Source organism: Rattus norvegicus, chromosome 13 (genome assembly GCF_021556685.1).
Source record: "Rattus norvegicus strain SHRSP/BbbUtx chromosome 13, alternate assembly SHRSP_T2T, whole genome shotgun sequence".
Lineage (NCBI taxonomy): Eukaryota > Metazoa > Chordata > Mammalia > Rodentia > Muridae > Rattus > Rattus norvegicus.
The window spans coordinates 67,653,745-67,665,000 of record NC_141546.1 but is presented as its reverse complement, the minus strand read 5'-3'; the positions used below and the strand labels follow the sequence as shown (position 1 = coordinate 67,665,000).

Below are 11,256 nucleotides of genomic sequence, written 5' to 3'. Positions count from 1 at the left end.
TGAACAGGAGCTGAGGCTGATCTGTAAACCTCTGGTAGCCCCCCAGTTGCCCACTCCCCTCCAGCCAAGGTTCCCCATCTCTAAAACAGCACAGCCAGCTGGAGACCAAGTCTTCAAATACCTGAACCAGTGGGGAAATAGTTCACGTTCAAACCACAGCTGAAACTATAGTATAATGTTTCTCATTACTGTTTTGTGTTTTGGTTGGCTTTTTCTTTTTTCCTGAGGCAGAGTCTCAAGTAGCCAAGGTCGGTCTTGAACTCCTGATTCTCTTGGGTCAGCCTCACGTGTCCTAGGATGATAGGTGTGTGCCATGAGCCCTGATTCTTGTTTGTTTACTCTTTGAAAAAAAATTCCTACTTTTGACTTTGTAATCTTGGACTTGGTCTGAATAGATGCTTAAATAATTTATATATGAAGAATTTGTTCAGCAAACAATTCAATATGCAAGTCAAAAAACAATCATAATTGGAAAAATCACATAGACCTACACCCCCACCCCCACCCCCGCGCACACTGTGCTATAAAACTTGACTGAATGTGAATGCCTAGCTCACAGCCTTCTGGCTTGGAAAGAAGAGAATGAGGAATCCATGTAAAAGACATGAAACTTCTAAGGCTAAGAAATAGGCTTTGATGACCGGATAAGGAGCGGAAGGCAGCTGACCTAGTTCCTGCTCAAAGGCTTTCTTATCAAGTTCATCACAAGAAAGACACAAAGGGTCTTTTCATCCGAGTTCAGATTATCTAACCAAAGGAAGATAAATTGGAAGCTTTATCCTCATAATTGACCAGTACCTAGATATTTTGTTCATTTGCTTTAATCTTGTACAACGTAATTACTGTTTAGGGGGAAAGCCTGAATATCAGGCTGTGCTGGGGCATTGAATAAGTGTATGAATTTTTAAAATGAACTTGTTGCAGGAGGATCAATAAAATGTCTTATCAGTCTCTTCCTGTGTCAGTCTTTTAAACAAGTGACAAGGACTGGATAATGGCACTGTGCTGGGCATACAGCAGAATGCACACAATGCACATGATGCACAGGTAATAGAAACAGAAGGGAGCATACTGGATTGTAAGGATATATATAGAACTACTTTGTATAGCTTTTGTAGCTCAGAGACAAGTGGACTTAACAATTGGCCATCGTCTCCCTCCTATTTTTCTCCAGTTTCCTTGAGGATGGACTAGTTGAGGGTAAGATGACGGGTAGGTAATAGTGTAAAAAATGTTAGAAGAGACGCTAAAGTAAATTTAAAAAAAAAAAAAGAAGGCAGAGAAAGAGAAGGAAAAGGAAGAAGAAGCAGATAAAGCTAGGTGGGTACTCGCATCTGTTATCCCAAAGGTCACGCTCTACAACCATGTCTAAAAGGGGAGGGGGGATTACAATGGAAAAGATCTAGAAGGAAAAAGAAAGATATAGAGAGGATATGAGAGGCAGCTGCACTGTGGGCCTTCAGGGAGTGAACAGGAAAGATTTTAAGTCCTATTGCTTGCTCTGGGCTATGATTCATCAACTAGCTACTTTTTCCAGAGGCTGAAGAAAACAAATTATTGTTCAAGCTCTTTAAAGACGGTTTTGTGATTTAAAAAGAAAGAAAGAAAGAAAGAAAGAAAGAAAGAAAGAAAGAAAGAAAGAGAGGGAGAGAGAGAGAGAGGAAAAAGAAAGAAAGAAAGAAAGAAAGAAAGAAAGAAAGAAAGAAAGAAAGAAAGAAAGAAAGAAAGAGAGAAAGACAGAAAAAGAGAGAGAGGAAAAAGAAAGGAAGGAAGGAAGAGAAAGAAAGGAAGAAAGAAAAAGAAAGAAAGAAAGGAAACAAACTAGATAAGCCTGGAGAAAGCCATCTTCAGTCTGTCGCCCTCTCCCCTTCCCCAACATCTACATATGTGTGCATGCGTGGTTGTCCAGGTAAAGGGTTTTTTGTTGTTTGGTTGGTAGTTTGGTTGTTTGGCTGGTTGGCTGGTGGTTTGGTTGGTTGGCTGGTTGGTTGGTTGGTTGGTTGGTTGGTTGGTTGGTTGGTTGATTGGTTGGTTGATTTTGGGGTTTTTTGGGGGAGGGGGTGTTAATTTGACACAAGTTAGAGCTTTCTAAAAAGAGGAGTCTCAACTGAGAAAAAGACTCCGTCAGACTGTAGGCAGCTCCGTGGGAGTTTTGTCTCAATCACTGACTGTTGTGGGGGGGCCCAGCTCACTGTGAGTGGTGCCAAACCCGGACAGGTTGTATAAGACAGTGTCATGAGCGATCCATGAGGAGCAAGTGTTCCTCCACAGCTGCTGCCTCAGCTTCTGCTTCCGGATTCTCTCCATAAGTCCCTGCCCTGACTTTACGGTTAACTATATAATGGCATGGACCATTCTCTGGGGTATGTCATGGTACTTTGTCAAAGCAATAGAAAGCAAGCTGACACATCCTCATCCCACCCCTACCCACAAACCTTCTTCCCCATCAACGTCCACCTCTTACCATTAGAGACTGTGAGCCAGGACTGTTTCACCGTTACACTAGCCTTCTATGGTCCAGAACCTCTAACTCTACTGAAATTTAATTTTAACCTCAACAGATTTAAAACAAAATTAGGTGAATCAAAGAAATAAGAGTGAGGGGGAAAAAAGCAGCACAATTTCCTCAGAGAACACTTCAGAAGATACAGGGCTTAGCCAGGTTCAAGGCCAGTCTGGAACATACTGGGAGACTCTGTCCCCCAAATCCTCAAACAAAAAACCAAAGAGCTTCCCGTTTGAACCCATGCGTTGAAATGTAGTTGTTAATGTTGAAAGTGTCCTGTCACAGAAGGTTCATCATCATTTAAGACCATCAATATCTTCAAGGCATGGGCCATTCTCTGGGGTATGCCATTCATGGGAGAGTATGACAAGGTAAAAGCAACTATCTAGATAGAAATGGAGTTAAGGGGTCAAGTATGCAGTCACAGTAAATCCAGTGTCCCAAACAACAGTCTGTCCTACGTTGTCATGAAAAAGAGCTCTTTGGAAAGACCATTTCTGGTACACTGCACGCTTCTCCCACTGGGGGAAGTGCTCACTTCTGAGTTAGGATCTCTGTGAAATACCATCAAGAGGAAAATCTACTTGAACAGCTATAATGAATTTTTCCTGGGAACACACGTTATGTTTGGAACATTATTAGTTCTACAAAACACTAGTATTTTCAGAATATGCACCATCGTATTTGGAGCAGATGCTGTATATACAAGTTCTATAATGGGCATACTATTTCGACAGCATCCCTACCCACCCACACATCTGAAATATCCAGGAGCCCTAGGATTCAGTCACTGAGTTTTGACCTTTCTGGAATATCAGCGTAGAGCGTCACCCCGCTGTAAGTCGGGGTGTGCTTCATAAATTTGTATCTGACACCAGTATACATTTTAGCCTTTCCTCAATTTCTCCTAAATGCTTAGTGTCCTCATGGCGGCTCGTACTACCCAGAAAGTCCTGCGGCAAACATCTAAATGTCAACTTCTTTATAGAGCTGTGTGAGTTTTTTTCATTTTCCGACAATCTAACTTTGTTTCTCTAGAGATGGCTTTCTTCCAGAGAACCTGCAAATGAACCCACAGTCAGGTTACGAGCCACGCTGAATATCTGCAGCAGAGCACAGGCTTCTTGAAGATGAATGCTTTCATAAAAAGACATAAAATAAAGCGTGACTTTCCAGGACTGAGGCGAGCTAGTGGAGGGAAATGTTTTGCGTTAGTTGGTTCCTTGGTACTTCAAGAGTGGTACCACCTGGGAAGTAGCCTCTGTTGGTTAGTTGTTAGGTAGGTGGGTGAGTGGGTGAGTGGGTGGGTGGGTGCGTGGGTGGGTGGGTGCATGGGTGGGTGAGTGGGTGGGTGGATAGGTGAGTGGGTAGGTAGGTGGATGAGTAAGTAGATAGGTAGTTTGGGCTTTCTGACACTGGGTCTTGTGTGGCCCAGGCTTGTAGAGAGCTGCGACATGCCGCACCTCAAAGATAGCACTGGTTTCCGCCTTCCACCCTCCCAACGGTGAGCGCTCCTTGCAGTAAACAAGTCCTTATTTGGCTATGTCTGCCTGGCCCGCTAGCTTCCGCATAGTGACAGCCTATCTACATGACCCACGTGGCTTGCTAGGACTGGCCAGTGCTAGCTATTTAAGTGTGGTGCAGGGCGTTCCCCGGGAGGAGAAAGAGGGAGAGGGAGAGAGAGAGTCAGAAGGGAGAGAGTCAGGAAAGAGAGAGAGAGAGAGAGAGAGAGAGAGAGAGTCAGAGGAGAGAGAGTCAGAAGAGAGGAGAGAGACAGTCAGAAGAGAGAGTCAGAAGAGAGACAGAAGAGAGAGAGTCAGAAGAGAGAGAGTCAGAAGGGAGAGAGTCAGAAAAGAGAGAGAGTCAGAGAGAGAGAGAGTCAGAAGAGAGACAGTTAGAAGAGAGAGTCAGAGAGAGAGAGTCAAAAGAGAGAGAGTCAGAAGAGAGAGAGTCGGAAGAGATAGAGGTCAGAAGATTGTATCAAGGTTCCTGAATAAAACTGCTTGAAGAAGGTCTCCTGTGGTTATGTCTTCCTTGCTGGTCGAGGTTGGGCGAGGCACATGCTGGTCCTGAGTTCCTAATCCCCCCTGTCCCATTTCCAAATACTGGCCATGGGCACAAGCACCGTGCCTGGCTCGCCTCTTCTTTTAAAATGAGGAAGTTTTCGTTTACAAGATGATGTTCTTGAAGGTTTATGGTTGAATGTGTGGTCTATGTCTTCAATTGTCAAAGAACTGTTTCACACGTGATTTAAGCACTTATGTGTGTGAGGGGTTCTATTTTAACTCGAGGAATAAACAAGCATCTGTCTCTGACTTCAAGCAGACTTTGATTTTATTTTTTGTTTTTGAACATGTGTCACTCATCCACAAAACCAAAGGCAGGAAAAGGCACATTATGAAATGGATTTTTCCTTCCTATTCTGTCCCTTGGCAACTGTTTTCCTCCCCAGGAGTAACTTCCATTACCAGTTCCTTAACTTTCCCTTTAGCAGTGGTCTGTCTTCACCCACTTGGTGATTTATTATTGATATTTGGTTCTCAACGATGCTGTGGCATTTTAGGTCATGGTTTCTTTGGAGAGTGTTGTCAGTCACAGGTTTGCTGACTAAGTCTCACAGGTAGACTCTGTGCCCATAAGCATGTGCACGCTTATTTCGAAAGATAGCTCTAAATCACTTTTTGTCCCTAACACAGCCCCAACTATAGATCGATATTTGTCTAAACCTATTTACAAACCAGCAGTTTACAAAAAGTTTGGTGTTTGACAGTATGAGAGTGAACACACACACACACACACACACACACACACACACACACAAGACATGGGAACTGTCAAGGTTAAAATATGAAATATCCTTCACAGGTTCACACGAAAAACACTGACCCTAGCGATGCTATTTGAGGAGGTGGTGGGAATATTAGAAGGGGACACCTAGCTATAGGAAATAGGTCCCAAAGGGTGTGCTTTTTTTTTTTTTTTTTGACTGTCCTAAATTGTTTACTGGATATGAATTTTACAAATATTACGTGTATTAGCGGTAACGGTGGAGCTGGAGAGTGTTGCGCCTTCTCCAGGCTGCACCGCGAGATCCACCAATAGTGTGGTGGAACTTGTGGCCCTTTCCAAGGCCACGTCTCTTGTGGCCAGCAGATGTCAGCCCACGCATCTCCCTGTGCTTGTGGACTGGTTCGGTGATCCACTGGGTGTCAGGATTTCTTCTGATAACTTTATGGAATGGATCAATGAGGATAACCTCAAAAACTTTGTGTGTGGAATCTTCACCAACCCAGTAGGAATTCAGGACTCTGAAAGCTCCACAATGACGCCCAGCTCTTTCCTCAGCAACAGACTGAAGGCTCCGGGCAAATTTCAATTGGTTAACACTATGGTGGACAGGCTTGCCGTGTAAGTTGTACCTTTAGGAACTGGGCATTTGAGATCACCACGGGCGGACACGAATCCTGTAAATAACATAACCTCGCTTAGCCTTGTATCCCAGCCTTTGCGCTGTATCAGGCAGGGTCGGGCGGGGAGCCCTGGGCAGCACAGAGAGCTGACGGTATTGCCCGCAGCGGACCCTCAGAAGAAAGCGCATTCGTCGGACTGCTTCTTCCTCCACAGCTCCTGGATGTATTTGTATGCACCCATCTTGGCTCACCTGATGGCTGCCGCCAGAGGAAAGCAAAGGGTGTGCTTTTGAAGGTTACACAAGATCATTAGTCCCTTCCTTTCGCTATGCTACTCATCCCCCATTGCAGGGAACCATGGAGTCAGCTTGGCCTAGCAGAACTTGAGAGGCATGCGTTTTAGAGTTTTCAGGTTGGAGTCCATGGCTCCTGGTGCACAGTGTGCCTTCTAGGTCCTGAGAAACTGCTGCATTCCCTCAGGCAGGGAAGCCTTCAGGCCACTTTGTGTTTCTCTGCTATTCCCTGGGTAGTCAAGAAATCGTGGGAGCTGACAGGACAGTTGGTCTTTGGCATTAATCTCGTGTACCCTGTGTAACTTGTAAATGTCATTGTATCCTGGCAACTACTACTGTATTGATCCTAAAACTGGCCACTATATTCTCTTTCTGATAAAGGTATAAAAAGTCTGATTGCTCTCAATAAAATTGTTTCAGCCACAGTTGTGCTGCGGCCCCTCCAACCTGGGCTGATTTCATTCCTTGCAGCCTTACCAGATCACCTTGGCCTGGTGGGTGTGTACTGTCCTTGAGGTCATGTTCTTCCTCACTCGTTTCCAGATACCACAGTGTTCAGCCTTACCTCAAGCACAAAGTAATGGAGCCAGCCAACTACAGACAGAGCCCTTTGAAAGCATGAGCCAAAATAAGTGGTCTTCCCTTTCAGAGGTGCCTGCAGATATATTGGTCACGGCTATGGCAAACTAACTCCCACAGGAGTCAAAGACCTGAGGATTTATAAGCCAGTCCTTGACTATCTTTTCCATTGATATTGAGAAGCAGACTTCCTCATCTCCTGAACTCAACTGATCTGACAGAGCAGAAGTTTTTAAAAGTCAGCAATAGATCAAAAATAGATTACTTCAAAAGGTTAGACATTTTATACCAAGACCCCTCGCATACGCTCACTTCTGACTTTGACAGTTTGGAAGTGGCAGGGGAATCCTGCTCCGTGGGGATCTTCTAGCCTCCACAATCAATTATCAGCCTACCCATAAGTGTAGTTTATAAAATAAACAGAAAACATTTAATTTAAAAATGACCAAATATAAACGAGAAAATAATCTGTCCAGGTGAAATCCACTTGTCTTCTCTGGTTCACTCCAGCCTCCCAGCCCTGGGGCTATCCTTGGAACCTTAAATGACCTGTAGGCATTGGATAACAAAGGGCTTTTTCCTCTCTTTCCCCTTTATGTCTCTCCTCCTCTCCCCTTCTTTCCTGCTTCCTTCCTTTTTTTTTTTTTTTTTAACTCACAAAGCCAGATTTACTCCCTTTCAATACTCGGTCTTAGCTTCTACTCTAATGGCCGACTCATTTCATCCCTGCCCATATTTCCTCTCCACTTCTCTTCCTTCCCTTCACAGGACTACCCACACCTCCATCAATACCATCCATGTTTGTAGGAGGAATGAGTCAGCATACCCTCACTGGTGGCCCATGATGACCCACGTGTGCGCAATGACTGCATCCGTATTTTACAAGATCTGCCTTGCACTTGGAGCAAACTGGCCGGCCAATCAGATGGTGCTAGCAACAAAGGGCAAGGTGTCATGGACCAATGGGGCATGGGTAGAGTCTATAAAGGCACTTCGCAATCCTGCAATAAATGAGTCTGCTTCTGCTTCTCACTTGACTTGTGGAGTCAGTGTTGCTGACTCTGTGTTGTTGATTCCTCGCCTTCTTTCCCCCTACCCCCAAGGACCATCCTGAGGGGCTGAGGGCTCGGGCAACACATGTTGCTTTTCTTCACACCTCAGAAACATAATGTAAATTTAAGTGCTTATAGAATGCTTTATTTTCTTTTGTATTTGTGTGTGCGCGCGTGTGCGTGTGTGTATCCATGTAACCAGAAGTCAATCTTCGGTATTGTTTCTGAGGATCCCTCCACCTTGTTTTTTGAGAGAGAGTCTCTCTGACTGCCTGGGGGTCACTGACTATGTTAGACAAGCTGGCCAGTGTGCCCCAGGGTCCAATCTCTTTCCAGGTTCCTAGCACAGGATTTCTAAGCTGGCTATTGGTGTGGATCCTGTGGGTGGAACTCAGGATGTCACGCTTGTATGGCAAGGCCACTGCTGAGATATTTCTCCAGCCCCTAAATGGTTTTTCCTAGGAATAAACTTAACTCCAGTTTTAACAGTCTCTATTCTAACACTGGCTGAAACAGAATTTTGGCTAATTCCCTTCCTATCCCTGAGCTGTATCTAAATTTTAGAGTTAGTGCATAGCATCACTGGGAATAGATAAGTCTTTGGCCCCCGTGCCATACACACTGCAACCAGTGCGTATTAGTACTGACATAATGCTTGATTTAGATAGGAGCTTGATAAACATTCATTAAACAAATGAATTAATGTTTTCTCGTGTACAGTCTTAAATGTTCTAACTGTTTAGCTGTCTCTGATTATAAGCATTTCCACCCAGACAAGGTATTTCTAAATCATTTCCTAAGTTGTGCAGATGGACCGTTTCAATAGCAACAGAGGATGTATTTCACTTCCCTAGAGTTTTGTCATCAAATGACATCAAATTTTGAAATTTTTACTGAGGAATGTCTTGATTTGCCCTTTTCTGATTATCAGTGAAGCTGAGCATATTTTACTCACCTAATTTTCTAGTAAATTGCATTTATCTTCCTTTTACCTATAGAAGTGACTTCCATTGTCTCACACTGCTTTGTCTGATGTCTACGATGGTTTGAGTGAGAGATGTTCCCTACAGGCTCAGACATTCACTCGATCTTCAGTTGGTGCTGTTTGAGGGAGATTACGGAACCTTTAGAAGGTGCAGCATTGCTGGTAGAAGTGTCATGAGGGGAAGGCTTTAGGGAGTGTGGTGGTTTAAATGAGAAACACCACGCCCATAGGCTCATAAATCTGAATACTTGGTCACCAGGGAGTGGCACTATTGGAAAGGTTTGGGACCTGTGACCTTCTTGGATGAAGTGATTACTGGGGAAGGGGCTTTGAGGTTTCTAAAAGCCCATTCCAAGCCCAGAGTTTCTCTTGTCCTGCTGACTGCAGATTCAGATGTAGAACTCCCCGCTACTTCTCCAGCACCTCCATGTTTTAGACAGCTGCTGAGGCCAGGAACTATGTACAGGGCCGGGGTCACCGTGAGTAGGTACCGAGAGGCCATTGCATGAGTCTCTGAAAGTAATTCTAGGTTTCCATGGAGACCCCAAGGTGCTGGAGATAGCTGTCAAAAAGAGATACATGCTAGGAGTGGAACCAGCACAAGAAAGAGATACATGTTACAAGCAACAAAACTGGAGGGGAAGAGCTATTTGCGTTTTTTGGAAACTGAGCCCCAGGTATCAGACATAGGTCTATAGGACTTGATGTTTGCCCTGCTAGATTCTGGGTTCGCTTAGGTACTGTCTCCTTACTGCGCCCCCTACTCCACCCGTTTGAAGTGGAAATGTATATTAAGTGCTATTCTAAGTTGGAATTGTGTGACTGTTTTATTTTTATCTTACAAGGGGGTCACAGTTAAAGAGATTGTCTTGAGTTTTAGAAGAGACCCTAGACCTTTGAACAGTGCAAAAGCTTAAATATCAGGACTTTTTAAGTAGGACTAAATGCATCTTGCATCGTGAGATGGCCATGAAGCTATGAAGGCCAGGGGGGGAAAGGTGGTGGATTGAATGAGAATACACTATTGGCTTGGGTGTTTGAACACTTAGTCCTCAGTGGTGCTGTTTAGGGGAGGTTATGGAACTTTCAGAAGGTACAGCCTTCCTGGAGGAAGGATGTCGCTGGGGGTAGTGTTGAGTGTTTATAGCTTTGTCCCATGTCTTAGTTGGGGTTTTATTACTGTGAAGAGAACCCATGACCAAGGCAATTCCTTTAAAAGCAAACATTTAATTGGGCATGGCTTACAGTTTCAGAGGTTCAGTCCATTATCATCATGGCAGGAAGCATAATAGCATGCAGGTGGGCATGGTGCTACAGAGGGAGCTGAGAGCTCTACATCTTGATCCACAGGTAGCAGAAGGAGACTGTTTCCCACAGGCAGTAGGAGGGGACTCTGATTCCACCAGCCAGACTTGAACATATATCTGAGACCTCAAAGCCCTGTCTCCATAGTGTCACACAAACAAGGCCACACCTTCTAATAGTGACACTTCCCTGTGGCCAAGCATATTGAAACCACCACACTTCTTGAACTTTCTCTGTTTCCTGTGTACAGATGAAATGTCATCAGCCAGCTTTGTCCTCGTGCCATGCCCTCCTGTCTACTGTAGCCATGCCATGCCTCTGGAACCAATGGATCTTAATAGTTAGTGAAGCTGTTGTTTCCTCCCAGGTTTAGATATCTCTTTTTGTTTTTCAAGACAGGGTTTCTCTGTATAACCCCCTGGATGTCTTGGAAATCCCTCTGTGGATGAGGCTGGCCTTGAACTCAGAGATCTGCCTGCCTCTGCCTCCAGAGTGCTGGGATTATGGGAGTGTGCCCCCACCGTCCGAACTTAGATATTTCTTATTTAGTGTTAATTTGTAGAATTTGTTTCTAAATTATAATATAGAGAAGTTTGGAGTACCCCCAAAAGACTTTTGCATGGCCAGAGACATTTTTATATTACTAATATGCTGTCCCTTTCATTCCGATTCTCCGGTGAGCAATGGAGTCTTTCCAAGACTAAACAACATGTAACAATGCCATCATGCTGATGGCTAATGAAATGTGTGTTATCCCATCAAATAATTTATAATATAATAAAGATTAATGGATATAATTCATATAGTCAAAAAGGTGTGGGACTTTTGATTAGTTTTTTTGTTTTTTCAGGATGCAAAAAAAGGCATCCTGAAACCAGTTTGAAAACTCCTGGCTGAAGAAAGATATGATTTCTTTTTCCTTTTCCTGTTAGGACAGAAAGTCAGTATGTCCTGAACCCACCATGTTTACGATGTCCAACTTATCAAATATCAAGTCTCATATCCACCTATGGCCTCCTTTGTTGCTCTTTTTTAATGTTGATACATGGCAGGATCTAATTGCTGTAATCTACAGTGACTCTCCTTCCTTGGGTGACGTCACTCACTTTTTAGATTGTTTTGGCTT

The 11,256-nt window shown here is 44.1% G+C and overlaps 1 pseudogene; it reads right to left on the bottom strand.

Annotated features, from left to right (window-relative positions):
* Positions 1-5,540: 5,540 nt before the first annotated feature.
* Positions 5,541-6,179, bottom strand: Rpl15-ps5 (ribosomal protein L15, pseudogene 5; annotated as a pseudogene).
* Between the last annotated feature and the right edge of the window lie 5,077 nt (positions 6,180-11,256).